This window comes from Geotrypetes seraphini, chromosome 9 (assembly GCF_902459505.1).
Source record: "Geotrypetes seraphini chromosome 9, aGeoSer1.1, whole genome shotgun sequence".
NCBI classification, from domain to species: domain Eukaryota; kingdom Metazoa; phylum Chordata; class Amphibia; order Gymnophiona; family Dermophiidae; genus Geotrypetes; species Geotrypetes seraphini.
Genome location: NC_047092.1, coordinates 38,724,232 through 38,748,018, shown reverse-complemented (window position 1 = coordinate 38,748,018; position 23,787 = coordinate 38,724,232).

Here is a 23,787-nt window from a genome sequence, read left to right as displayed (position 1 = left end):
CCAATAGTCTCACAGATAAAACAATTTTTCACATCTGCCAGAAAGAAATATTTCAACCTTGGAAGTTACCAGAATCTATGAATCAAACCAACTTCAACCACAACTTACAATTCTTATTCAAAATTCAATAAAATCAACTATAATTACCTTCACAAGAGCCACACAATCCAAAACACCTCCTCACAGAACCAAGTCACCCTTCCAACTGTCAAATCTCACAGTTAGAATGTTCAAAAAGCTGATGCTGATCTCTGCATGAGGACAGCAGACCTGTGCAAGAGATCAGCAACAGAAAACTTCAAAACTGCACCAATACAAACAATACACAAACCATACTTCTCAAAAATAAAAAAAAACACATATTTCCTTCCAGATCCTCTGCTTCATTACCCTTTAAAAACTTCTTTAAACCCTGTTTTTTTTTTCAAGTAGCTATTAAATTTTTAACCCTGGTTACTTTAAGTATGAATGTAATATACTGTGTTGGATGTGTGATGGGGCCCCGAATGAATGATGGATGCTATGAATGAGATGTGAGAAAATGATTTGTACTTATATTTAAATGTTTTATATATATATAAGATGTAAGAAACTCTAAGAAGAAATCCTTAGGCAACATCTGGAAATGGTTAGGTTAAAGTCAGGAACACTGTTACCATGGAAACCCTCTGACCTCTAGTATAGGAAGGGATCTGGGTCTTCTGTGTGTGTGTCAGTGAAACTTGAAACCGTCAGTTTTTGCAAAGCTCAGAGCAAGGGGGAATAGCCCTCCTCCTTTCTATAGTGCTGATAGAAACATGAACTTTTCAGCAGGTTGATTTTTCACACAGACAAACTGTCTGAAATAAGTTTTTGAGAATGACAAAAAGAATATTGGGTATGTTATAATATGTTTGTGCATATTTGGACATTAATGTAAACAAAAATATGACTTTAAAAACTATGTCTTGGAGTTTGAAAAACTTGTAAAGGAATTTCCTTTGTCCAAAGCTAAGGACAGCCTCTGTTAGTGGATTGGCTGACAAGTAATGCAGGATAAAAGGTACATATTGAAGAGCAACGAATTATCAGATTGAGATTCTTTGTCAGAATGCCAGCATTTGGCGTCTGTAAAGATCTCCCAGATGACACAACTAATCTTTTGATAATTCATTATGGCAATTAATAAATGAAATAAATATTTTAATAAAATTTGTGTCATTGTGCCATTTTTCATGTACTTTCTACCCACCTATGAGCAAACCTGGCTGCTCACTCTCTGTCCAAGTTAGATTGTAAGTTATTCCGAGCAGGGACCATCTATGAAATGTCAAAATGTACAGCACTGCGTACACCTTTCAGAGCTATATAAGTGATAACTAGTAGTAGTAGTAGTTATGCATGCATATGGGTGAATCATGAATGGAAAGGAGGAAGGCAGAGAAAGAGAGGGACTGACCCTACACAATAGGCCTGATGTGAAACATCCCTAAAAATATATACCAAGCAATAGCAACCAGCTATAAAGATCTATATAAAGCAGACTGACATTGAATGTTTTTTTTACACTATTGAATTTTGTTTAATCTTGACTAGTGGCAAAAAAGAAATTATTCTTGTTTTAGAAAAAGCAGTGGCTTGCCAAGATGACAAGCTGGCTCATTATCAATATCTTGTTTGCTGCAACTGCTTTAGTTCACCTTTTTAATTAATAAACTTAAATTTAGTACATTTAGTTGCTATGGCAATCTCTGTACCTTCTCATAAGGCCATTGAGCACATTCTTAATATGTTTGACTTGACTTTGTCACCTTTTACTGTCTTCAGTAAAAGAACTTATGACTCCTGGGAGAAATGTTTGAATTTCTGTCTGCTTGCACTGTTCTATAAATCTGTGTGGTAATTTCTCCCTATAGAGTGTTACCAAACATAGTTTCAAGACCTGATTAATTGTATTACCCAGAGGAAGGTTATTAAGCTTCCTTTCATTGCTTGAAAACACTCCGCAAAGTTAAGCAGGGCTTTCTTAAATATTCCTGCTACAACAACAAACTGTTCAAAACACGGCGCTAAGACTTATCTATGCACTGAGGAAACACGACCATATCACGGCTGCGTACCTAGATTCACACTGGCTCCCAGTACAAGCAAGAGTAAAATTCAAACTCTACCGCCTACAATTTAAAACCATAAACGGAGACAGCCCAGCCTACCTAAACAACCGCCGAATCCAAACTACCTCAACCAGACACAGGAGAACGCACAAACCGTTCACTCACCCCCCCCCCCCCAAACCGAGACATCAAACGAAACAAACTGTACGACGGCCTTCTAGCCACTCAAGCAGCAAAACTAGACTACCAACTTTCCAGTTTACTGATAACGACTACAGACTACAAATCGTTTAGAAAAGAAATAAAAACTATCCTATTCAAGACATCCTCGAAGACAAACTAACACCGCAAGACTAATCCCTAATCCCGATTCTCTGTAGCGATTCACTCTACTATTCAATTCCTCTTGAAATGGCCAGATAACTTCTTTCGTAATCCGCCTTGAACTACAAGGTATTGGCGGAATAGAAATAACTATTGTAATGTAATTTAAAAATGAAGATATTTTGAAGACGGGAGGCTTGGTTGGTAAAGAAGGGCATTTTCGACATGACATCCAAGTCTAAGTTTGGATGTTTTGGCAAAACACGCACAAAATTCCAGTAACAAACATGACCATTTTTGAAATAGAAAAATGTTTCTGTTTCGAAAATGGCCACTTCTCAGATGTGATCGTCATCAGTGTATCTACCTTTTTGTACCATTTTTAGAGAAAAATACGTTCAAAAGGAAAACATGCAGAACAAGCCATTGGGCTATAGGAGGGGCCAGTATTCTTAGTAGCCTGACCAAACAGTAGGGCACTTTAAGGGGCACCGCAGTGAATGTCACATAAAAAGGTATAAAAGTTGATTGTTATCTCACCATAACCCCCTTAAAGTGTAGTTCACTGCAGTGCCCCTAGGGCAGGGGCATCAAAGTCCCTCCTCGAGGTCCGCAATCCAGTCAGGTTTTCAGGATTTCCCCAATGAATAAGCATGAGATCTATAGTTTCATAGTTTATTTAAATTTTGATTAAATGCTTATCCAAAGGTACAAAGCGTTGTACATACTAATTTAAAATAGCTGGGGAACAAACATTTTAGATAATAAACAGGAACAAACATTACAAACCTACTAGTAACATGAAAACATTGGGAAAAAATGGGAGAACTACAATTCTTTTTTTTTTAAAAAAAGAATACAAATAAAGAAAGTACAATAGGGAAGGGAAATGATTTAATTCATGAGAAAATAGGTGCGTACGTAAGTACGATCAGTTAAAAGCATCTTTAAAAAAGCAAGCATTTTAGGTTACTTTTAAATTTCTGCAAGTATTGTTCAGCTATGAGGAATAGGGGGAGAGAATTCCAGATTAATGGGGCAGTGACCGAAAAAAATGAGAGTATGATGAGTACCAATTATCTTTTTTTTTTTTTTTTAATACTTTATTCATTTCATATCTTAAATCAAGTACAATAAATACACACAACATTTTCACTTTCAAATACACTTGACATCTCATAAATAACCTTTATAAAATATAATTAATATCCCCCTTCCTTATATAATTATGAAAAATATATTCATTCTATTATAATTAAAAAATACCCACCCCCTCCCTCCCCTCTCTCCTATTTCCTTAAACTTTTTAATTCAGGGAAGAATACATTTTTAATCTCTACAAAAATCAATCAATGGCCTCCACACTTCCTTAAATTTGCTATAATTTCTTTTTTGGACAGCTAACCAATTATCTTTAAGGATGCACTGCTTTCATTGTATGCTAATAGATCTCATGCATAGTTATTGTAGAAATCCTGAAAACCTGACTGGATTGCGGCCTTCGAGGAGGGACTTTGACACTCCTGCCCTAGGGGCACTGCAGTGAATGTCACATAAAAAGGTATATAAGTTGATTGTTATTTCACCATACCTGGGCCTTTTTATTGAAATTCACTGCAATGCCCCTAGGGCAGGGGCATCAAAGTCCCTCCTCGAGGGCTGCAATCCAGTCGGGTTTTCAGGATTTCCCCAATGGATATGCATGGGATCTATTTGCACGCACTGCTTTCATTGTATGCTAATAGATCTCGTGCATAGTCATTGGGGAAATCCTAAAAACCCAACTGGATTGCGGCCCTCGAGGAGGGACTTTGACGCCCCTGCCCTAGGGTATCCCACTGCTCTGCTGCTGGGATGCCTGAGTGGTAAGGCTACTAAAAATGCTGGCCCCTCCAAAATCCCAGTGGATTGTTCTGTTCATTTTTCATTTGGACCTTTTTTTTTCTTGGCTCAAAAAGATAGACGCACTCAGTGGCATAGCGAGCGTAAGAGGTGCCCGGGGCGGTGGTGTCCCACCCCCATCTTCATCTTCCTGGTCTCCCTGCTTCACGCCACACACCCTTCCCTTCCTAGTTGATTACCGCCACGAGCAGCAAGAACTTCAACGTGCTCCTCGCAACCCTGTCGTCTTTCCCACTGATGTCGCTTTCTACACTCGACACCCGGAAGTGACATCAGCGGGAGAGATGACGAGGTTGAGAGGAGCACATGAAAGTTAATGCTCGCAGTAGTGAACAACTAGAGGTATGGGGGAAGGGAAAGGGGTGTGCGCATGGTGAGGAGAGGCACGGGGAGGAGAGGTGGAGGGGTGCTGGCACCCAGGGAAGGCCGCCCTCCTTACTACGCCACTGGATGCAATGAGCATAAACACAACCATTTTCCCCCAAAAAAGATAGCTGTTTTGCAGTTTGGGAAATGAGCACGTGTGGTACTGGATTTTTGTATGTGTTCTGTAAAATATTTAAACTCGGATTCAGACATCATATCAAAAATGACCTTTCACATATAGCAGGTACCACTGTATTTTAAATCAATGTATTTGTCCACCACAGTCGTTTGACCAGTGTCCCTTCCCCATTTCCTGCTCTGTTTTCATCATGCTTCATGTATGGACTTGCTGTCCAAAAGATAAAACAAGCACTGATGATGCTAACAGTTGTACTTGCTGCACAGAGCTGAGACTGATGCTTGAGTTGAAGCTTTTAAAACAGCAAATTGCTATATGTCAGGGGTAGGCAATTCCAGTCCTCGAGAGCCGGAGCCAGGTCAGGTTTTCAGGATATTCACAATAAATATGCATGAGATAGATTTGCACCTCAAGGAGGCAGTGCATGCAAATCCATCTCATACATATTCATTGTGGAGATCCTGAAAACCTGACCTGGCTCCGGCTCTTGAGGACCGGAATTGCCTACCCCTGACATATAGCAATTTGCTGTTTTAAAAGCTTCAACTCAAGCATCAGTCTCAGCTCTGTGCAGCAAGTACAACTGTTAGCATCATCAGTGCTTGTTTTATCTTTTGGACAGCAAGTCCATACATGAAGCATGATGAAAACAGAAGGAAATGGGGAAGGGACACTGGTCAAATGACTGTGGTGGACAAATACATTGATTTAAAATACAGTGGTACCTCGGTTTACTTGTGCACTGGTTTGCGAGTGTTTTGCAAGACGAGCAAAACATTTGCAAAATCGGTGCCTCGGAAACTGAGCATGGCTCGATTTACGAGCGCTCCCGTGCTATCCGGCACCCTCCCCCCGCGATCTGGAACCCTCCCCACCGGATCGCGGTGGGGGGTGCCCGATCGCAGCGGGGGGGGTGTCCAATCGCGACGGGGGGTGCCCAATCATGGCAGGGGGGGTGCCCAATCGCGGGGGGGTGCCGCATCATAGGGGGGAGAGTGCCGGATCGCACGGGGGGCCTTCAGCGGGAGCAATGCCGGTTCTCGTGCAGGGGGGAATGTATCAAAGCAAGTTTCCATTATTTCCTATGAGGAAACTCGCTTTGATAAACGAGCATTTTGGATTACGAGTATGCTCCTGGAACGGATTATGCTCGTAATCCAAGGTACTACTGTATTAAATTTCAGTTAAAATTTGCACAAGTATACACGTGAATAAAAGAAAACGTGGCAGGCTGTAAAGTCCTTTGTAATAAGACATATACTGGACCCCATTACAGTCTGTGTTTCGGCCACAAAGGCCTTCTTCAGGGGTTGTAAAAAGTAACCCAGCAGAGGGCGCCAACTAACATAAAATCAAGCATAGCTGAGATTACTTTTAGAGACTTACAAGGTTCCTGCCGCCTGACACAATATGGGTAAATGAACACGATCTTAGAAAGACGTTGCGATAAAACAAGAATCGCTGCTAGGTGACTAAGATGAAACCATGACTTAATCAACCTGTCCTGTAATAAGAATTCCACACAGAACTAATACCGCCTATTTTCCAGAATGTATTCATGTCCTTGTGAATATGTAGATCACACCCTGCCAGTCATTCTCTTGGATCCTATAACATGGTCTAATAAAATTTTGATTTTGGTGTAAATAGGATATCAAACACAAGTTACTAGTAGGGTTACCAGATTTTAGGGAACAAAAATCCAGACCTATGGCCCCGCCCACAGGCCCACCCATTCTGCCCGAGTCATGACCTATTATACCCCCAGCCCTCTCTCCCTCAACCTGGTCGCTTGTCGGGAGGGCATCTGTGCATGCGCTGGTATGACGTGATGACATCACACCCATGCGCGTGACATCACCGCATTGCATAGAAGCTTTTCAAAACCCAAAGTGCCAGGTTTTGAAAAGCCGTCCAGTCCGCCGGACATATCCGGGGAAATCCAGACATCTTGTAACCCTAGTTATTAGGGATGCACCCGTTTACAAACATGGATATAGAGATTGGTACTCTTATTATCTTCTGCTACATTACCTGTTGGAAAACAAGTCATCAGTCCACCCATAAATAGCATTGCTCTGAAGAGTGCCCTAAAGCAGTTAACCCACAGTTTATATCAACAGAAGAAAGCCAGTAGATGTCTGGTTATGAATTTAACATTTCATTGCAGTATGCTTCTATGAAACATAAATAAATAGAAGTGTAGATCTCCTGCTGATCTATTTCTACAGCTGCAAATTGATTATTTTTCTTTAATGTACTGGCTGGTATTGGCCTTATTGAGAAGCATATTTCTGAAACAGCATGTTTTTAAACTCGTCAGCATGTCTGGTGAGCTCCAAAACAATCATTCTTCATTTTGAACAATTCAGTTCAATCAGCAGGGGTCCAAAGTGTTCCTTTAAATTAGCGGAGGCATTTTTCTTCTTTGGAATAAAATTAAACAGACGTCATGGCTAGGAGTGAAATTAAAGAATAATGGCACCATCAATAAAATTAGCCCTCTTAAAATCTTACCTTGTATTAATGCCAAAATCCAACTTAATGGTGCTGGAAAAGAAACAGATATCTCAATCAATCATTCTAGCATCGCTTATAAATATACTTACATTCTCACATTTGTCTTGTCTTGTAATCCATTGATCGGGGTGATCTTGGTTAATTATATTTAAAAATGCTAAGTTTATTTATTTTCTGACATTTATAAACCACAGCTCTGAAAACACTATATTAAAACAATAAAACATTTGGAAAATATATAAGTATGCAAAACTAGCCTCAACAACCTATCCCCCCCATACCTGCACGTTAACAGCTGCATATCCTGTTCCGTTTGTAAATCGACAGTGATAGTTTCATATCTGTGGCACATGAACAGAGAAAGACCTATTCGATGACCCTTCCTAACCACCCTATGATTTGGAATAGACAACAAGCCATCCACCTGTTAGCAATGTGCCCTCAACAATACATAAAGACACAACCTAGACATCAAACAGGAAGGGCTGAGATGCTAAATAAAATGCTAAAATTTATGTAGTTATCACTCACGTAGACTGTGTTGCATCCATTTAAGCCCTTCTTTACTTGTAAAGGTTGCATATATTACTATGGTTGTATCATTATCAGCCTTATTGTGTGCATATGTTTCTTTATACTGTTCTTTTATTTGAAAACAAATAAAACTTTTTGAACTGAAAAAAAAAGCTAAAATACTGTAATAACCTTATAGTTATAATTATTTTTTCTAAAATATTTTTTTGTTAAATATCCTTTTGTATTAGATGTCAGGAGAATCAGAAGCGATTCTAGTGACATGTATAGCAGGAGCTGATTAGCGAAGAAAATGAAAGATAGAAAAATGAGTGGGTTTACCATCGAAGTAATAATTCTTCATAATATATGGCCAAAGGCCTCTTGGAAACAAAATGTAATGGATACCCAAAGAGGAGTCACTAGTGTGATAGTTCATATAAGAAAGAAAAATAACAGATCAATAGATATTTTAAATTCAATTTGAGGAGATGATTTATCTTACTTTAAGAGACATTTCGAAGAAATGTCTTAGTCATGGGACAATAGTGGGTGCTGAGTTACTAATAACGCAGTGAATCCTGTCTTATTACTCTTTTCTGCTATATAAGATTTTATTATGGTTTCGTATGGACCACCAGGGACAAAATTCTAAAATTTATAGATCAACTATTTATAGCACATGCCAGTGAACAAGCATCGGGAAACTTATCAATTTTATAGGGGCACTAAATGAGGTTGTTATAATACAATTTATTGTTTAATCCGTGAAAGCTCCATAGGCTTTGAAAGGTTAGACCACCAAGTAATAAAGAAAAAGCATCACAATCATAGTCTCAATAAGCAGTATAACATGATCGTAAAATAAGAGTGGACGGAAAGTGACAGAAATATTATACAGATATGCCCAGCATAATTTACAGTTCTGAAGGCTTTGTCTATGAATTTGAGATGAGATTATTGAGTTATAGGCTGTCAAAAACACCTACTAAAGATGCACTTTTCTGTTTTCGAAAGGCCTAATTTGATATTGTGCTGTCAGTTTCCTCAAGCCGGTAACAATTCTTGTGGAAACTATGTTGAGTTGGTTTTGTTGCATGGATATTATATAATGGCTACAGATCATCTTCGACAAGGAGACAAAAGGGCTGAAAACCAAAGGAATTGCTAAAATCTTTTTTACAGATGCCTATGCAGAGAACGCGAATCGGAGAGATTTTTATCTGGGTAGACTGGTCAGGCTGAGTGAATTTTCGGGTTGCTACGAGACCACCGTTCAAAAAGAGCTGCGTACCTAAACCTAGACCGATCAGGAAGGCGTCAAAGCTACGGTATTTTCAGTTGAACTTAGGCACCTTCTGAACGATATTCAAAGTGGGCAAGAGAGCTTCCCCCCCACTTAAATCACTCGGGGTCACCAACTGCTGATATTCAGCAGCACCTAACCAGGTACTGCCACTGAATATTAGCCCATATAGAATGTAGGACAAGGGTGGTAGAGGTGACGGGGTTAAGGAGGAGCCAACAGTAATATATAGGGTTACCAGATTTTACATATGTAAAATGCAGACCCATAGACCCGCCCAGTTCTACCCATCCCTGCCCTGTTACGCTCACACCACACCCCCAGCCCCACACCCCTCAGCCTGCTCAACGGTCGGGAGGGCATCCGTGAATGCGTGGATGTGACTCAATGACGTCAAGGGCACACACGCGCAACATCACCGCATTGCATCCGTGCATGCGCGGATGCCTCTCCTGAAGTGATTGCTTTTCAAAACCAAGGACAAAGTGCCAGGTTTTGAAAAGCCATCTGGACGCCCGTACATGCCCTCTGAAAAGAGGACATGTCTGGGTAAATCTGGACATCTAGTAACCCTAGTAATATGTTCTGGCACCTCCACAGCTAATTGGGCAACATTAATACAGATCAAAAGCTGGTTAGCAAGCACCCACATAACTTTTCAACTTCCAGCAGTATCGCAAGGCTGCTACAACAAGTTGTGACGGCCATTTTAAGGATGCAGTCACTAGAGGCAAGAGCAAGTATAGTTCACTCCTGCCCTCATCGCACCCACTGGACCAGCAGGTATCTGAAGTACACCTGGGGGGAGGAGGGAGCCTATCAATACCAGAGGGTTGGGAGAACATTCCAGGGTGGGAGGGTGGGCCTGAGGTTCTTGGTGTTGTAGGCTGGGGGGGAAGGGGAACAGATGGAGAGGGGCTGTTTTGGGGAATGGGAGGGAGCTTAGAAAGCTAAAGGAGCAGTTGAAAAGTTATACAAGTGCCTGTCAATATTGAGTTCGGGGTCCATATATCTGTGTAATATGAGCCGTAGCTGGGACATGCATTAGCTCCTGTAGCTAGCAGCAGGTCAATTAGCCCCAGATATTCAATGCAGGTGACAACATATGGCCTGGCACTGAATATATTTGACTAATTTAGCTGCTGACTGCTGCTGACTAGCCTCTTGTTTTTCAAAAACTTTGGCTCTTAAGGGGCCCTTTTACTAAGGTGTATAAGGTTATTAACATGCAAATTTGTGTGTGCTAACTGCTATCACACAAGCACATAAATTTAAATCTTAATTACATGTTGGCATGAGGGTAGAGTTACAAGATGTTCGAGAAAACTCGGACATGTCCTCTTTTTAGAGGACTGTTCAGGTGCCCGGAGGGATTTCCAAAGCCCGACTGCTGCCAGTTCTCACAAGGCCTGCGAGAACTGGCGGCAGCTATTCAGGGAGTGGTGCAGGGTCAGGCGGGAGCTCAAAAAGCTTACTCCTGCATACCTGGCCGTGAGATCTGAGGCAGCCATCCAGAGAGGGAGGGGGCTCAGCATGGGGCAGGAGCACAGAAAGCTCGCTCCTGCCCATACAATGCTGAACCACCAGGGATTCGAGAAAAGAAGAAAAAAGGTTCGCGGAGGTAAAAAAAAAAATTGTTAGAATCGGCCGGAACGGGAGATGGGAGGGATCCCTCCTGTCCCAGCGTACCAGTTAGACCACCAGAGGGGGGACAGGGTACAGGGCAGGAAGGTAGGACAGGGTGAAGAGCCTGGCAAGGAGGGGGCTGGGTTCAGAGGCTGGCAGGGAGTGAGGAGAGCTGGCTCCATAGCCTGGTAGGACAGGGAGGGAAAGGGGCTGGTTGCAGAGCCGGGGGGGGGAAGGGGGCTGGTACAAAGATGAGTAGGGAAGGGGGCTGGGTTCAGAGCCTTGTAGGGCAGGGAGGGAAGGGGAATGGGTACAGAACCTGTCAGGGAGGGGAGCTGAGTGCAGAGCCTGGCAGAGGAGGGCATGAGGGAGGGGACACTAGGTGAAGATCCTGGCAGGGCATGGCACTTGAATATATAAGCCCCCATCTTATATTTGAGTCAACCATTTTTCCACCTTTTGGGGGGAATGGAGGTCTCGACTTATATTTGGATCAACTTATATTTGAGTATATATGGTAATTGTAGGCCTATACTGTCTTTTCTGTGTATCTATTCTGGTGGAATTAAATACTCATATGTATGCAAATAAGGAAGATCACAGCAGGTAAGGGGAGAATTGGGAGAGTACTAGGGCAGGGGTAGGCAATTCCAGTCCTCAAGAGCCACAGGCAGGTCAGGTTTTCAGGATATCTACAATGAATATGTACCAGATGGAGTTGCGTGTACTGCCTCCTTGAGATGTAAGTCTATCTCATGCATATTTATTGTGGATTTCCTGAAAACCTGACCTGCCTGTGGCTCTCGAGGACCGGAATTGCCTACCCCTGTACTAGGGGAACTGGAGTTTCTCCAGTGTTTATTAAATAAACATATATTTTACCTTCTTTTTTGTGTGGTGTTTTATCAGTGTTTGCAGTCTAACATTGCATCCGGTGTATTGTCCATGCAAGATATGATTAAATATCCATTTGATATAACGGGATTATAACGGTTTGTGAAATGACTGAAGATTGATTTGTGGCAGTTTTAAACTGTTAATGTTATATCATGGGCAACCCATAGAAAAAGGAAACGTCAGTTTATCAGTCCCCAGGGAAAATAGTAAGGAAGATGTATGACAATTTATCCTACATTTGCTTAGTGGAAGTGGCAAGTAAATGATAGATGGGCAAGAGCAAGGCCAGAAGGATTTGTAATCGGTGTGATACTTAAATGAATGAGAGCAGTCTCCCAAACCTGTGCTGGGCACTCCACAGCCTGTCTGGTTTTTAGGCCTATCCACTGAGTCTCCAGTGTATGTAAATTTATCTCTGCATATTCATTGTGGATATCCTGAAAACCCAACTGGAAAGTCCTAAACTAGATGTGTCTTGTCTTGATTAATTTGCATTTTTAACAGGCTGTGTCCACATACAATCACCAGAAATCAAGCAGGTATCAAATGTTCATTCAAAAACAGTCACACTTCTTTTTTTGTTTTTAGACCTTTAGAAGTGACACCTGAAATATAGAAAATCAAAAAGGAAAATTGTACTTAACTAACTGTAGATCCATAAACATAATATAAAAATAATGAATCTCTCAAATATAAACCCCAAGATAACAAAAGATAATAATATGTGAAAAAAGGTGTTCAGTAAATAATATAACAATTATGATGGAACACTTGTTATGTATATAATGTAATTTAAATCAAGGGAGAAAAAGACCTCAAAATACCCCGAGAATGCAATCAATAAGTCGCAACCTCTTTGGGGTTGGGTATCATCACTGGTCAAAAACCCTAGAATTTTTTGTTTTTGTAATTAAGTTTTAAAATTTTTTTTCAATTTTTTAGTGATAAATTCTTTCATGAATGATACTGTGGTTAAATATCCAATTTTTCTTCTTATAGATGAGCATTAAATGACCAGCGACATGATTATAGCTATAACATTATAGCACCACCCCCTACCAGCCAATAATTCATAGATGAAAAAAAGAAAGGAGACTTATCGTTAGCTGATGTTTCAAGTAGAGAGTTGCGCAGGGACAGAAATCCCACCCGTCCCCACCCGTCCCCGCCAAAGTCCCATCCGTCCCCACCCGTCCCCGTGAGGACTCCCACCCATCCCCGCGAGGAATCCCTCCATCCCCACCCGTCCCCGCGAGGAATCCCCTACGTCCCCGCGAGGAATCCCCTATGTCCCCGCCCGTCCCTATAAACTACAGAAATAGTTATTTCATTTAATTATGCTACTGAATTAAAGGCTCTGGTAGAAACCCATTTAAAAATAAGCAAAAAGACTTTATTAATTTGGAAATATTAATTGGGAAGAATACATACTTTGTAAACGGGTTTCTACCAGAGCCTCTAATGTTTATAAATTTTTATCAACACAACTAATATACTACTTTATCCTTAAGCAAAAAAAAAAAAAAAGAATTTTTTTCCTACCTTTATTGCCTGGTTTCTGCTTTCTTCATGTTCTCATTCAATTCCTTCCATCCACTGCCTCTCTTCTCTCTGTGTCTTCCATTTGCTCTGTTACTGTGCCTCTCCCTTTCTCCCCCCTCCCAAATTGGTCTGGCACCCATCTTTTTCCCTCCGCTCCCCCCATAGTCTGGCACCTCTGTCTTCTTCCCTGCCAGCGTCTTCTTCCCATTCCCTCTTCCCCATTTCCTTTCAGTGTCCTTCTCCCCCACCATCTTCCCCATGTCCTGTCAGGCAGCATCCTTCTCCCCCCTCTGCCTTCCCCATGTCCTTTCAGCGTCCTTCTCCCCCCTCTGTCTTCCCCATGTCCTATCAGCGGCCTTCTCCACCCCTGTTTTCCCCATGTCCTTTCAGTGGCATTCTCCACCCCTTTGTCTTCCCCAGTGCTTTCAGGGTCCTTCCCCTCCCCCCTCCCGTTTACCCCATGTCCTTTCAGCGTTCTTTTCCACCCCTTTGTCTTCCCCAGTGCTTTCAGCGGCCTTCTCCCCCCTTAAGCGTCTTTTCTTCTCCACTCCACCTTTCCTCCCTCCCTGCCTCCACCTTTGTGGCGCTTTTGCACCCGACCGACAACAGAATAGGCTCGGTCGGACAAATCTCCCTGTCCTGTAGCCGCGAATCTAAATTACCTTCTTACAGCAGCTGGAGTAGTAAGCTGCTGTAAGAGGTAATTTAGATTCGCGGCTACAGGGCAGGGAGATTTGTTGGACGGGCCTGTTGTCGGTCGATCGGGGGACCTGACCAACTGTGCACATTCTCCGGGGCGGACCGCCCCTTCCCCCCTCTTTCGTACGCCATTGCCTTCTCCCTACCTGCCCTGCCGCACACAGCCGACCGGAAGTCTTCCTGATGTCAGCGCTGACGTCGGAGGAAGGGAGGGCTTTGCTTAAGCCCTCCCTCCGACGTCAGCGCTGACATCGGGAAGATTTCCGGTCGGCTGTGTGCTGCGACAGGGCAGGTAAGGAGAAGGAGACTACCCTCGCGGCTCGAGTGCACTGCGATCCAACCCCGCAGGAACCCCGCGACCCTAGGGGGCGTCCCCACAGGATCCCCACGACCCTAGGGGGCGTCCCCACGGGATCCCCGTGACCCAAAGGGGGAACCCGCGGGTCCCGCGGGATTCCCGTCATCCCCGTTCCCGTGCAGCCCTCTAGTTTCAAGATGCTATATAGTCAAAATACGGCTGGGGGTGGTAACCACGCCATTACCAAATTCTTCAATCGCCAAACAGTGTCTAGTGCTGTAATCCCCAAATAAGTGTCCAAAGCATACACTTGCACAAAAAATAGAGGCCAGGGTTTAAAGGGCCCACATTTCTAGGTTTACTAGACGTCTGGATTTTCCCGGACATGTCCTCCTTTTGAGGACATGTCCGGGGGTCCGGACGGCTTTTCAAAACCTGGCACTTTGTCTGGATTTTGATAAGCCTCCTCTCAATCACATTGGGCAGGAGGCATTCCACACATGTGCGCATTGCCTCCTGCCTGACCAAAGCAGGTAATGGGGGGGCGGAGCTAAAGCAGAGATGGGGCAGAGATGGGCAGGCCTGGGGGCGGGTCTATGGTATCCGGATTTTACAATCGTGAAATCTGGCAACCCTATACATTTCAGACATCTAAGTTTTTGGAGAATCACATTTAGTATTGCCTATCTCACGCTCCACTCATAGAAACACCCACTTAGGTGTTAGGTACTGCTAAGCGCATTGCAATAGATGCCTATCTTTTATAGAATCAGATAGGCGCCTGTCACCCAATTAAATTTTTTAAACTAATTATTGAGGCTGTTAAGGGTATTATGCCGATTAAATTAGGCACCCTTTATAGAATCAGCCCCTTAATGCCTGAGCTTCCTCTCTCAAAGTCAAAATTTTTTTTCTTCTACCATATGTTGTTTTAGTCTCATCCGGGTACATCCAAATCTTACCACAGACCAACACCTGAGAATTTCTAAAATACATTTTCATTATTGCATTGAGGTTCTGCTCAAAAACAAATGATACCAGAAGTGTTCAGACAAAGAATCTTCCAAAATGGCAGATAAATCTGGTAAAAACATATTCCCCCTCTTGGGCCTGAGCTCCCTCCCCCAAGGGCTTTCCAAACACGAGGAAACAGGTAAAAGTTAAATCTTATTAATTGGAAGAATTGCTGTAGGGGAAAACTTCAAAACTTCAATCAAATAATTTTTGAAAAGATCCACAGGAGTGACTCCTACCGGCTTAGGAAAGTTCAGAAGGTTTAATCTTCTGTTGAAATTCTCTATTTGCTCCAATTTCTGAGTAGAATGGAAGGGGTGGATGTGAGTTGCTTGTTTACTCTTTCCAAAAATGCTAGGACTAGGGGGTATGCGATGAAGCTACTAAGTATAGATTTAAAACAAACCAGAGACAATATTTCTTCACACAACGTGTAATTAAATTCTGGAATTTGTTGCCGGAGAATGTGGTAAAATCATTTAGCTTAGCAGGGTTTAAGATAAGTAGTGTGCAAGGAGCTGCGTGCAGCAGCTCCACATGCGTCCTGCACCTGAACCGGAAGGCTTCTCTCTGATGTCGCAACGTCCCACAGGTGTGGGACGTTCAAGGAGCCACTGCACGCGGCTCCGTGCACACTACGGCTGTGAAGAGGAGGGAACTGGCCACAAAATAACACTGGGGGCATCAGACCGTGGACCCATAAAATGACTAGGCCGGATTTGGCCCACAGGCCTTGAGTTTGACACCTGTGATTTAGTGTGTGGCATAGCAAAAGTAGGAAAAATTCAATGAGCTGCAACGTTATTCACCCAGGTAAATGCAGTCAGAGATTCAGTGTGCCATTTTGCCAGGAACCCTCTCTCTCCCCCCACCCCCCATCTTTATGGTCGAGAACATGGAATGTTGTGTATAGTAGTGAACAATCTCCCTGAATGAGGGAACAAGCAAACAATCGTGCTGGGATGATCAGAGAGAGCATGACTATGAAGTGCGAGAGTGGGTCACCAATATGAAGAACTTTAAAGATCAAGAGTAATATTTTATAAATAAAATGATGAGCTACAAGTAGCCAATGGACCATTTTCAGGAGTGGAGTTGCATAGTGTGATAAAATCTTGACTTAATGTATTATAATACAAGACTTTACCATGTACTAAACTCAGATTCTTTGAGGTACTTTTTTTTTTAGAACTTCTTAGTTATTTGCAGGCCATGCATTAATGTTCCTATTAGCGCTCATTAACTGCAGAAAGTTAACACATGAGCACTTAATACGTCTCGTTTAGAAGGTGCTAAGGCCCTGATTCTACAAATGATGCCTAGGCTAGATGCCGATAGATTGGCAAGGCCTAGCTGAGCTTTGTGCAGAACTCAAAATTGCTTAATTGTCTAAAATTAGCATAGTAATTCACTTTGCCATTAAAAATTCATTTTAAATCATTTTAAAATGATTAATTATGAGTTCTGTGCAAAACTTAACGAGGCACCTACATCAAGGTGCCTACTCGCGCTTACCTCAAAAGTAGGCATGATTAGGAGCAGAGAATAGGCGTGGTATGATGTAGGCATCGGTATTAGGTGGCGGTAAATATACCGGCGCCTAACATGATGCCTACCAGCAACTATGTCAAGTGCCTCTAGGCGCAGTTTCTATAAATGATACCGAATGGTTGATTGACAACTACTCCAAATGGTGCCTAGGAGTTTGGCACTGCTAGGCACTGTTTATAGAATCAGGCTCTATATGCTCCTGCATTAAATCTGCAATGACCAGTTAGCACACACTAATCATAGCACGCTAGCTGGTTAAAACTCACCCATGCTCCACCCATGCCATGCCTTCTCAGAGAAGAATTCTTAGAAATGAAACAATGCACAGTTTAGCACATGGAAATGTATTTGTGCTGTAGCCTATAAAAGGACCCCTGATTGTTGGCATCCACTTTGTAGACAATCACCCCCGTTATTTTGGATATTCCGAAAGCCATCATAAGAACATAAGCATGCCTCCGCTGGGTCAGACCCAGCTCACGCGGCGGCCCAACAGATCCAGGACCTGTGCAGTAATCCTCTATCTTTACCCCTGTATCCCTTTTTCCAGCAGGAAATTGTCCAATCCTTTCTTGAACCCCAGTACCGTACTCTGCCCTATTACGCTCTCTGGAAGCGCATTCCAGGTGTCCACCACACATTGGGTAAAGAACTTCCTAGCATTCGTTTTGAATCTGTCCCCTTTCAACTTTTCCGAATGCCCTCTTGTTCTTTTATTATTCGAAAGTTTAAAGAATCTGTCCCTCTCTACTCTCTCTATGCCCTTCATGATCTTGTAAGTCTCTATCATATCCCCTCTAAGTCTTCTCTTCTCCAGGGAAAAGAGGCCCAGTTTCTCCAATCTCTCAGCGTATGAAAGGTTTTCCATCCCCTTTATCAGATGCGTCGCTCTCCTCTGAACCCTCTCGAGTAACGCCATGTCCTTCTTAAGGGAATGTCTAGGAGGCCTTGTAGCAGGGTATAATTTCCATCTCCCAGAGTCTTAGCTCTTGAACATCTGAAATATAAAAGCTATATTATCATGTGCAAAAACTTTGTAGGAAAGTATTTTGGATAAACCTGTTAACCGAAAAGGTAGGAGTGTTTTTGACAGAAGTCAAATTCTCTTCAGGTTCTCTGAGTTCAAAACTTCTGCGACATACTTCAGCTATCTGGAGTTCATAAACATCCACTCAAAAATAACCAGCTGCAGCAAATTACAGTATATTTATACCGGGGGGGGAGGAGAGGGGGTTGAGAGATCAGTTAACACCATGAGAGAGCAGTTCTATTCAAAAGTTCTTAGCAAACAATAAGTCAAAAGGCAGCATCCAAGGGCTCCTTTTACGAAGGCGCGGTAGTGGTTTAACGTGCGTAATACCGTGCGCTAGCCGCTACCGCCTCCTCTTGAGCAGGCAGTAGTTTTAATGCTAGCGCGGGGGTTAGCGCGTGATGAAAAGTCACACGCGCTGAAGCCGCTAGCGCGGTTTCGTGAAAGGACCCCCCAAGTGTTTTCAGAGTACCACCTGCAGTGGTGTTTCAGTTAACTTATATTGATTCAACAGAAGGTATCACGGCCTAAAAGTAAACCAATGCCTACACTAGAATTCTCCTCTAGAAGAAAATGTAACGCATTAAGAAGCCTTTTAGCATTTTTAGCAAGAATAAAAGAAACAATTATGCTGGCAATGGTATATTCCATTCCTATTAGGATTCTTCCTGATCCTAGGATAAAGCCTAATAATTTGCTTGGTTAACCACACTGTCTTTGCAGAGTGTCTGACAGAAGGTATGGTTTACTGTGTCTGAAGACTGATTTACATTTATTTTGATTGCTTTAATTTTCTTCATGTGTGGATTTCAGCGATATCTGTGCTCAGCTCATCGCCTCAAAAATGTTTAGTGAGAAAGTTTTCCAACCATCTGTCACATGCAGGCAAACATTTAAAAATCATTAAACTCTCAATTATGTTTATTTGAGTGCCTTATGGACCCACGGTTATTCACATCAGCATTTGTGAGTGCTGAACACGGGACTTTCTACTAGTAACTGAAATCAAAATGTTATCTACTAAATTCTGGTATTGCATAATGGAGAGGATATTGGAAGGTGTGCAGGAACAGGTTTTCATACTTACAACATGAAGAAGAATAAACATTTCTGATAGTTGATTGTCATCAATGAATGTTGCTTGGGTGGTGAAATATACGTGGCTTGCTTCAGCAGTCCATAGGATCCCAATTAAGGCTCATATTTCCTAAAGTGTGTTAAGCTTATCATCTGACCAAGCTGAGCAGGCACCTCCCAGTCTCTTCCAGGTTTTTGTTGAAACATTATACAACAGGGTTTAACAGTTATTCAAATGTACTCTTAAAACATCTGGGTCCTCCCTGACCCTCATTGGCCCTCCAGTCGTAAGGCATCTCCCGGTGCCATTATCGGTCTCTTCACCGGTCACTACCGTCCCAGCCTAACCTTCGGCCAATGGTCTCCGGGTATTCTCTGGCTGCCTCCCTTGGGTCCTCTGACCGCCTCCCAGTGCCATTACTGGTCCCTCCACTGGTCACCACCAGTCCAGCTAGTCCCTTCACCAGTCAGCCATCACAGTCCTTTCCCCATCAGCCTTGGACCTCCACTTTGCTCCTCCACAGCTCTTCCAGCTGCTTGTGGGACCACCGCCAATTCCTCAGTTCCCCAGCCTCTTGGGCCCCCATGTCAAAACTGAGTCCTGCCCGAACACTAGGCTCTACTGGGCCCTCTGGCTACTTTGTCTTACAGACCCCTCTCTGCCAGTGTATAGGTCCCCGCAGACCCTCCCACCACTGGTCTTTCTTCATTCATGGCCAGATCTCTCTCCCACATATCTCTGCTGCACCACTTCCCCCAATCAGAACTGGTCAGCCTGGCCACTCTACCCCGCTGCACCAGGCCCCCTGTCAGTACTAGTCACCAGTGGTCTTCAGGGCTTACTGGGAGTTAGACCAGAGATCAGCATTCCTCCTTCTGAGGGTCACCCAGCTCCCAAAAGAGCTCCTTTCTTTCTGAGCTCTCTGTACTGGGAGTGATTCTTTTCAGCACCACAATCCACTCAGGGTGAGTGAACAGCTCCCAGCAGCACTTGCAGCTCTTCTCTCAGGCTCAATGAGCTCCATTGCTCAAGCTCCCTCTACTGGCCAGTGACAGGTACTCCACCCTGTCACAACTATACAATAATAACTGAGATTAATCAGTAGTAACTGCAAAAGCTCTGCATTTACTGCTAGGAACATACCCTGTATTTTGGGAGAGCAGTCTTGCAGTTAATGTACAGAAAAGGTCAATACCATGGGTTAACTGCATTGTGAGGTAGCATTTACTTCCCTATGTTATCTGCTGCATAGGTTGTTACCACACAAAGGGGTTCATTTTCAAGAAAGATAAATGTCTAAAAAGTGGCATTAAGAAGCAGATGAATGTTTATCTCGCCAAATCCATCCAATTCACAATTTTCTATATTCTAGACGGATATCTATGCAGTTCATCTAGTAAATCTCAAGGGAGCGTGTTAGAGGCATGGTGTGGGCGGGACTAGGGTGGGCATATGACTTGGATGTTTTTCTGCCATAATCGAACATTTAAGGATATGTCCAGGGCACAATTTAGACCAAATTCAAAACTCCTTTATACCTCAGTCAATGAGGGAACACTGAGTAAGTAAGGATAATAAAATTCCTTAATCCTTGTTTGATAATGAGAGAGAACTTTGGTAACCTTAGCAACAAAAGCTACTCACCGGCAACATAAGTCACTAATAACTGCATATGGGAGAAATCCCAGTTTGTTGATGCATCCGTTATCATAATTATTCACTCTTTATTTTAATGTTATGTCTTAATGTTCAGTATCTCAGTGTCCACTCTTTGCCAATCAAGTTTCAATTTGGAGCCCAACCAAAAAGGTATAAAATATATTAATTGAAAATGTGCTGTACCAATGTTTAGCGAACATCAAGAATCAAAAATAACTGTAGAGCACTTACTTACGAATGGCTTCTATAATAAGTCCAGCCAGTTGTAAGATAAGTGCTCTACAGTTGTTTTGTATTTTTAGCCAATCATAGCTTAGGTCCCTCCCACTGCATCCCAAGATGCATTGGAAGGGGGAAGGCCCATCATTCTGAAGAGGCGGCCCTATCGGCAGGAGGGAGTGGACTCCCCTCCTGCCGATGCTCCATTAAAAGGTACAGAGGTGTTGGGGGATGGGGGAAATATTGGGTGGATGTGGAGAAATGTCGGGGGATGTGGAGCTATGTCATGTGGATGTGGAGAGATGTCAGGTGGATATGTGGAAATGTTGGGGGCTATGGGGAGATAATGGAGGATGTAAGGAGATGGGTGGATGTGGGGAAATGTTGGGGAGTATCGGGGATGTTGGGAGGAGGGGTGTAGGGCATGGAAGCCATATGGAGGGGGATCGGTGGGTCTGAGGGAGGGATGGAGAGAAGAATCTCCCTGCCAGTTCAGCTGATCCTTGCAGGGGGAATCCACATCAGCTGAGCCAGCAGGACTCCCCGAAACTGGCTGAGCTGATGGGGATTCCCCTGCCGTGATCAGCTGATGGCAAACCAGACAGGCTGGCTAGTACTTTGGGGGTTCCCATCTTTGGGTGGTGGGAGGGAGTCGGTGACCACTGGGGAGTAAGGGGGAAGTCAAGCCTTAAATCCTCCAGTGGTCATATTGTCAGTTTTTGTACCTATTTGATACTTATTCATTTTAAAAATAGATCTAGCTCCAAACATCTAAAAAAGCCCTGGATATTCCGGTACTACTACTTATCACTTATATAGCATTGAAAGGCGTCTGGAGCGCTACACATTTTAATATTTATAGATGGTCCATGCTTGGAAGAGCTTACAATCTAACTTGGACAGATAGCTTACAATCTAACTTGGACATATAAGGGTAGGGATTCAGAACCCAAGGTGAGAGGAGTTATGAGTTGAAAGAACTCTCGAAGAGGTGGGCTTTTAACTGGGCCTTGAATACTACCAGAGACTAAGCCCACCCTAGGAATTGTTCTAAGCATACGGCACAGGAAGGTAGAAGGGAGGGAGTCTGGAGTTGGCAGTTGAAGAGAAGGACACAGATAGGAGGGACTTACCAGCCGAGTGGAGCTCCTGGGGGGAAACACCGGGGGAGATAAGCGAAGAGAGATAGTGAGGGGCAAAGTGCATTTATAGCTCAATAAGAGGAGTTTGAATTGTATTCGGAAACAGATGAGAAGCCAATGAAGTGACTTTAGGAGAGGGGTAACATGAGTATAGCGGCTCTCTTGGAATATGAGTTGTGCAGTCGAATTCTGGACAGATTGGAGATGGTTAAGAGAAAGGCCTGAGAGTAGCGAATTTCAGTAGTCTAAGTGCAAGGTGATGGTCTGATTATCCCTTCCGAATGTCCAAGTGCTACAGCTACAGCCTCAGCATCTGAGGTTGTGGGTTCAAACCCACGCTGCTCCTTGTGACCCTGGGCAAGTCACTTAATCCCCCCTTTGCCCCAGGTACATTAGATAAATTGTGAGCCCGTCAGGACAGACAGGGAAAACTGCTTGAATACCTGAATAAATGCATGTAAACCGTTCTGAGCTCCCCTGGGAGAACAGTATAGAAAATTGAATAAATAAAATAAATCAATAACCATAATCCCACCCACAACATGCCTCTAACACACCCTCTTAAGATTTAAATACACTGGAGACAAAACAGCCAGCCAGACGTCCAGAAAGTCAGTGCTGAAAATGTCCATTTGGATGTTTTGACAAGTAAGATGTCCAAGTGCTGGTTTATGCTGTCTTTTGAACGTCTATCTGTTTTGAAAATGAACCTGATAATGCCCAAACTCAGTTCTGGATGTCGTATCAAAAATGCCCCTCCAAGCACATTTACTATACCCAAGTACTGTGTACTGGAGTACTGTATACAATTCTGGAGGCCACATTACCGTAAAGATGTGCTGAGAGTTGAGTCGGTTCAGCGAATGGCCACCAGGATGGTCTCGGGGCTCAAGGATCTCTCGTACGAGGAAAGGCTGAACCAATTGAGGCTATACTCTCTCGAAGAACGCAGGGAGAGGGGAGACATGATTGAGGCATTTAAGTATATCACTGGTCGTCTCGAAGTGGAAGATGATATTTTCTCTCTTAAAGGGCCCTCGGCCACAAGAGGACATCCGCTGAAAATCAGGGGCGGAAAATTTCATGGCGACACCAGGAAGTATTTCTTTACCGAAAGAGTGGTTAATCATTGGAATGAGTCCCAGTGCAGGTGATCGAGGCCAGCAGCGTGCCAGATTTTAAGAATAAATGGGATGCCCATGTCGGATCTCTAAGAGGGTAGAGTTAAGGGGATGGGTCATGAGAGTGTGAACTCTCAGAGGGTTAAGGGGGAGGGTCGATAGAGTGGGCAGACTTGATGGGCTATGGCCCTTTTCTGTCATCATTTTTCTATGTTCTATGTTTCTAAGTAGTATTTTCCAAATTAAAGGTTTAAACAGACAATTGGTACTTGCTAACAGTTAACGTACTGCAGTGTCCTGCAAATGTTTCTGGCCGGCAGCACACTAAGGCCCTCTTTTACAAAGGTGCGCTAAGCGTTTTAGCTTGTGTTTAGCGTGCGCTAAATCAATGCATGCGCTAACCGCTAACGTGCCCATAGGATAAGATGCACGGGTTAGCATGTAGCGCATGTTTAGCGCACGATAATATTTATCGCACGCTAAAAAACATAGCGCACCTTTGTAAAAGACGGGGTAAATGCCGTGCCCCGGCCGCAAGGCACCCAAATGTTGATGCGATGATGTCACGCTCTATGAGCGTCGGGAGCAGCGCAGGCCATTCAGCGCGGCTCACCGTGCTACAAACTGCTAACGCAGTTTGATAGAAGAGACCCTTTGTTAACCATGCATTGTAATACTGTTTGCCATGCTATATTTTGCCATACTAAGCTCGCCATGCTATGTTTCAGCATGCCATGTTTTATCATGC